This window comes from Apodemus sylvaticus, chromosome 12 (genome assembly GCF_947179515.1).
Source record: "Apodemus sylvaticus chromosome 12, mApoSyl1.1, whole genome shotgun sequence".
Lineage (NCBI taxonomy): Eukaryota > Metazoa > Chordata > Mammalia > Rodentia > Muridae > Apodemus > Apodemus sylvaticus.
Window position 1 is genome coordinate 49,691,099 of NC_067483.1, and position 7,253 is coordinate 49,698,351.

The window sequence follows — 7,253 nt, forward strand, 5'->3', positions numbered from 1 at the left end:
AGAAATCAGAAAGGGAGACTACCCTGGAGATAGAAAACCTAAGAAAGAGATAAGAAGTCATAGATGCAAGCATTACCAACAGAATACAAGAGAGAAGAGAGAATCTCAGGTGCAGAAGCTACCATAGAAAAAAATGACACAACAGTCAAAGAAAATGCAAAATGTAAAAAGCTCCTAACCCAAAATATCCAGGAAATCCAGGACACAATGATAAGACCTAACCTAAAGATAATAGGTTTAGATGAGAGCAAAGATTTCCAAATTAAAGGGCCCGTAAATATCTTCAACAAAATTAAAGAACACTTGCCCAATATAAAGAAAGAGATACCCATGAACATACAAGATGCCAACAGAACTCCAAATAGACTACACCAGGAAAGAAATTCCTCCAATCACATGATAATCAAAGCACCAAATGCACAAAACAAAGAAATATTATTAAAAACAGTAAGGGGGAAAGGTCAAGTAACATATAAAGGCAGACCTATCAGAATAACATCAGACTTCTCACCAGAGATTATAAAAGCCAGAAGCTCCTGGACAGATGTCATACAGACCCTAAGAAAACATAAATGCCAGGCCAGGCTACTATACCCAGCAAAATTCACAATTAACATAGATGGAGAAAGAAAGATATTCTATGACAAAAACAAATTATACAAAGTCTATACAAATCCAGCCCTATCCTCTGGGTATATGCCCAGGAGTGGTATAGCAGGATCTTCTGGAAGTGAGGTGCCCAGTTTTCGGAGGAACCGCCAGACTGCTTTCCAGAGTGGTTGTACCAATTTGCAACCCCACCAGCAGTGGAGGAGTGTTCCTCTTTCTCCGCACCCTCTCCAACACCTGCTGTGTCCTGAATTTTTAATCTTAGCCATTCTGACTGGTGTAAGATGAAATCTTAGGGTTGTTTTGATTTGCATTTCCCTAATGACTAATGAAGTTGAGCATTTTTTAAGATGCTTCTCCGCCATCCGAAGTTCTTCAGGTGAGAATTCTTTGTTTAACTCTGTACCCCATTTTTTAATAGGGTTGTTCGGTTTTCTGGAGTCTAACTTCTTGAGTTCTTTATATATATTGGATATTAGCCCTCTATCTGATGTAGGATTGGTGAAGATCTTTTCCCAATTTGTTGGTTGCTGATCTGTCCTCTTGATGGTGTCCTTTGCCTTACAGAAACTCTGTAACCTTATGAGGTCCCATTTGTCAATTCTTGCTCTTAGAGCATACGCTATTGGTGTTCTGTTCAGAAACTTTCTCCCTGTACCGATGTCCTCAAGGGTCTTCCCCAGTTTCTTTTCTATTAGCTTCAGAGTGTCTGGCTTTATGTGGAGGTCCTTGATCCATTTGGATTTGAGCTTAGTACAAGGAGACAAGGATGGATCAATTCGCATTCTTCTGCATGCTGATCTCCAGTTGAACCAGCACCATAAGGATACATGCTCTACTATGTTCATAGCAGCCCTATTTATAATTGCCAGATGCTGGAAAGAACCCAGGTATCCCTCAACAGAAGAGTGGATACAAAAAATGTGGTATATCTACACAATGGAGTACTATTCAGCCATTAGAAACAATGAATTCATGAAATTCTTAGGCAAATGGATGGAGCTAGAGAACATCATACTAAGTGAGGTAACCCAGACTCAAAAGGTGAATCATGGTATGCACTCACTAATAAGTGGTTATTAACCTAGAAAACTGGAATACCCAAAACATAATCCACACAGCAAATGAGATACAAGAAGAAAGCAGGAGTGGTCCCTGGTTCTGGAAAGACTCAGTGAAACAGTATTTGGCAAAACCAGAACGGGGAACTGGGAAGGGGTGGGAGGGAGGACAGGGGAAGAGAAGGGGGCTTACGGGACTTTCGGGGAGTGGGGGGGGGGCTAGAAAAGGGGAAATCATTTGAAATGTAAATAAATTATATCGAATAAAAAAAAAGAAAAAGAAAAAAAAAAAACAAATCCAGCCCTATAAAGGATAATAGTTGGAAATCTCAAACACAAGAAGGAAAACTACACCCTAGAAAAAGCAAAAAAGAAATCATCCCCAAAAGAAGGTAGTCACACAAACATAATTCCACCTCTAATTAGAAAAATAACAGGAAGCAACAATCACTTTTTGTTTAATATATTAGCATTAATGGAGTCAATCCCACAGTAAAAAAAACATAGACTAATAGACTACATATGTAAAGAGGACTCAGCATTTTTAAACATACAAGGAACAAACATATCAGTGTCAAAGACAAAAACTACTAGAGTAAAAGACTGGAAAACAATTTTCCAAGAAAACGGTCACAAGAAACAATCTGGAGTAGCCATTCTAATATCAAATAAAATTGACTTTCAACCAAAAGTTATCAAAAAAGATAAGCAAGGAAACTTTAAACTCATGAATAGAAAAATCTACCAAGATGAACTCTCACTTCTGAACATCTACACTCCAAATGCAAGGGCACATACACTCATAAAAGAAACTTTTAAAGCTCAAAATACATATTGAACCTCACATAGTAATAATGGGAGACTTCAACACCACAATCTCACTGATGAACAGAACATGGAAACAGTACTAAACAGAGACACACTGTAACAGAAGTTATGAACCAAATGGATTTAATAGATATAGAACAGATATAGAACATTTCATCCTAAAACAAAAGAATACACCTTCTCGGTAACTCATGGTACCTTCTTCAAAATTGACAGTATAATTGGTCACAAAACAGGCCTCAACAGATACAAGATAACTGAAATAATCCCATACATCCTATCAGATCACCAAGGATCTGATCATGGCTGGTCTTATATATTAAAAAAATGGAAAGCCCACATACACATAGAAACTGAACAACACTCTCCTCAATGATAACTTGGTCAATGAAGAAATAAAGAAAGAAATTTCAGACTTTAGAATATAATATAAATGAATGCACATCATATCAAAACTTATGGGACACAATGAAAGCAGTGCTAAACTCATAGCTCTGAGTGCCTCCAAAAAGAAACCGGAGAGAACATACACTAGCAGCTTAACAGCACACCTGAAAGCTCTAGAACAAAAAGAAGCAAATATACCCAAGAGAAGTAGACAGCAAGAAATAATCAAACTCGGGGCTGAAATCAACCAAGTAGAAACAAACAAACAAAAAAAATCTATACAAAGAACCAACAAAACCAGGGGCTGGTTCTTTGAGAAAATCAATAAGATAGACAAACCCTTAGCCAGACTAACCAGAGGGCACAGAGACAGTATCCAAATTAATAAAATCAGAACTGAAAAGGGAGACAAAACAACAGAAAGTGAGGAAATTAAAAAAAAAAATCATCAGATCCTACTACAAAAGTCTGTACTCAACAAAACTGGAAAATCTGGATGAAACCGACAATTTTCTAGACAGATACCAAATACCAAAGTTAAATCAGGATCAGATCAACCATCTAAATAGTCCCATAACCCCTAAAGAAATAGCAGCACTTATTAAAGTCTCCCAACCAAAAAAAAAAAAAAAAGGCCCAGGACCAGAAGGTTTTTAGTGCAGTATTCTATCAGACCTTCCAAAAAGCTCTAATACCTATTCTCTTCAAACTATTCCACAAAATATAAACAGAAAGAACACTACCTAATTCATTCTATGAAGCCACAATTATCAAAACCACACAAATACCCAACAAAGAATAAGAACATCAGAGCAATTTCCCTCATGAATAGAGTTGCAAACATATTCAATAAAATTCTCACAACCTGAATCCAAGAATACATCAAAAATCAACCCTCATAATCAAGTAGCCTTTATCTCAGGAATGCAGGGATGGTTACATATACCAAAATCCATCAACATAATCCATTATATAAACATACTCAAGGAATAAAGCCACATGATCATTTCACGATATGCTGAGAATGTATTTGACAAAATTCAACAGCTCTTCATGGTAAAAGTCTTGGAAAGATCAGGAATTCAAGGCCTATACCTAAACATAGTAAAAGTAATATACAGCAAACCAACATCACCACAGTAGCCAACATCAAACTAAATGGAGAGAAACTTGAAGTAATCCCACCAAAATCAGGGACTAGACAAGGCTGCCCATGCTCTCCATACCTATTCAGTGAAGTACTCAAAGTCCTAGCCAGAGCAATTAGACAACAAAAGAAGGTCAAAGGGATAAAACTTGGAAAGGAAGAAGTCAAAATATCACTATTTGCACATGATATGGGAGTATATATTAGTATCCACAAAAATTCTACCAGAGAACTCCTAAATCTGATAACTTCAGCAAAGTGGCTGGATATAAAATTAACAAAAACAAGTCAGTAGTCTTCCTTTACTCAAAAGATAATCAGGCTGAGAAAGAAATTAGGGAAAGGATGCCCTCCACAATAGTCACAAATATAAAATACGTTGGTGCAACTCAAACCAAGCAAGTGAAAAATTTGTAAAACTTTAAGTCTCTGAAGAAAGAAATCAAAGATCTCAGAAGATGGAAAGATCTTCCATGCTCATGGATTGGCAGGAATAATATAGGAAAAATGGCCACCTTGATGAAGGCAATCTACAGATTCAATGCAATCCTCATCAAAATTCCAACTCAATTCTTGATAGAGTTAGAAAGAGCAATTTGCAAATTCATTTGGAATAACAAAAAGCCCAGGATAGTGAAAACAATTCTCAACAATAAAAGAACTTCTGGGGCAATCACCATCTGTGATCTCAAGCTGTACTACAAAGCAATAGTGATAAAAAAACTGCATGGTATTTGTACAGGGACAGGCAAGTCGATCAATGGAATAGAACTGAAGACCCAGAAATGAACCCTCACAACTATGGTCACTTGATCTAAAACCATCCAGTGGAAAAAAGACAGCATTTTTATCAAATGGTGCTGGTTCAACTCACACTTTGCATGTAGAGGAATGCAAATTGATCCATTCTTATCTCCTTCAACAAAACAAAAGTCCAAGTGGATTAAGGACCTCCACATAAAACTAGATACACTGTAACTAATAGAAGAGAAAGTGGGGGAGAGCTTCAAATACATGGGCACAGGAGGAAAGTTCCTGAACAGAATACCAGTGGCTTATGCTCAAGATCAAGAATTGACAAATGAAACCCCATAAAATTCCAAAGCTTCTGTAAGGCCGAGGACCCTGTTAATAGGACAAAATGGCATCCAACCGATTGGGAAAACATCCTTACCAATCATACACTGGATAGAAGGCTGATATCCAATATATACAAAGAACTCAAGAAATTTGACTCTAAACACTCAAATGTTGCTATTAAAAATGGAATATGGATCTAAACAATGAATTCTCAACTGTGATCAAGAAGCACCTAAAGAAATGTTCAACGTCCTTAGTCATCAGGGAAATGTAAATAAAAATGACCCTGAATTTCCACCTCACATCAATCAGAAGAGCTAAGATCAAATCTCAGGTGACGGCAGATACTGGGGAGGTTTTGGAGAAAGAGAAACACTCCTCCATTTTTGGTGGTATTGCAATCTCATACAACCACTCTGGAACTTAGTTTGGTGGTTCCTCCGAAAATTGGACATACCTGAGAACCAATCTATTCCACTCCTGTGCATATACCCAGAAGATGCTCCAACATGTAATAAGGGCACATACTCCATTATGTTCATAGCAACCTTATTTATAATAGCCAGAAGCTGGAAACAACCCAGATGTCCTTCAAGAGAGAAATGGATACAGAAATTATAGTACACTGACACAATGGAGTAAGCAATGAGTTCATGAAATTCTTAGGCAAAGTGATGGAACTAGAAAATATTGTCCTGAGTGAGGTAACCCAATCACAAAAGTCACACATGGTATGGACTCATTGGTAAGTGAATATTAGCCCAAAAGTTCATAATTCCCAAGATACAATTAACAGACCACATGAAGCTCAAGAATAAGTAAGACCAAAGAATGTGTGCTTCTGTCCATATGAGAATTGGTAACAAAATACTCACAGGAGCAAGTATGGAGACAGTGAGTGGAACAGAGACTGAAGGCAAGGCCATCCAGAGACTGCTGCACTTGGGCATCCATCCCACATACAGTCACCAAATGTCGATACTATTGCAGATGCCAAGAAGTGCATGCTGACAGGAGCCTGATATATCTGACTCCTTCGAGGTTCTGCCAGAGCTTGACATATACAGAGGTGGATGCTCACAGCCAGCCATTGAAATGATCATGGGCTCCCCAATGAAAGAGTCAGAGAAAGGACTAAAGGAACTGAAGGTGTTTGCAACCCCATAGTAAGAATGACAATATCAATCAACCAGAGCTCCCAGGGTCTAAAGCACCAAATAAAGAGTACACATGGATGGGCCCATGGCTCCAGCAGTATATGTAGCAGAAGATGGCCTTGTAGGGCATCAGTGGGAGAAGAGGCCCTTGGTCCTGTGAAGGCTCAATGCCCCAATGTAGGAGATTGTGAGGGCGGGGGGTTGGTAGTGGGTGGGTGTGTGGGTGGGGGGACACCCTCATAGAAGCAGGAGCAAGAGGGATAGGATAAAGTATTTTGGGGGGAATCTAAAAAGGGGAAAACATTTGAAATGTATAAAATATTCAATTAAAAAAGAAGAAAAAGAAGAAAAGGGATAATGTATGTGTCTGTTTCGTTTCCTCTCTGCCCTTCTATGACATTCACACTGACTTCTATTTAGTACAATCTGGTCCAGTAGGTTCTATTATCATTTCTTCAAATGCATCCAAGTCATCTGACTATCTCCTCACTGTGAAGTCTTTAATTTGACCATATCACTAAATCCCTTTTCCACACAAAGTATGCATTTATTTTCCCCAGCTAGGAAGACATGGATAAAATCAGGGACCCCTAACCTACCACTTTCCTTGACTCCTAAAGTAAGCATTACCTCATTTGTAAATGAACTAACTTGACTTCTTCAAGTTATGTTTATCTACTTAGGTTTTTCAAACTTACCAAATATATATGAAAGTAAATTATTTGGTGATTATAAATAGAGCCATTGCATGTATCTCATATTTACAGTAAGCTGATTTAATGCTGGATTTGAATAATAAAAGAGAAATATATAATATACATTATACAACAATGAATGTTTTTGTAAATTCTTTATATGAAAAATGGGAATTCATAACATTCATCATTATTAGAAATTGTAAAGGGTCCATGAAACTCATGTTTTTATGATGTATGGATAATTATAAAACATTTAAATTTAATTTAAATTTTAATGTTAAATTTT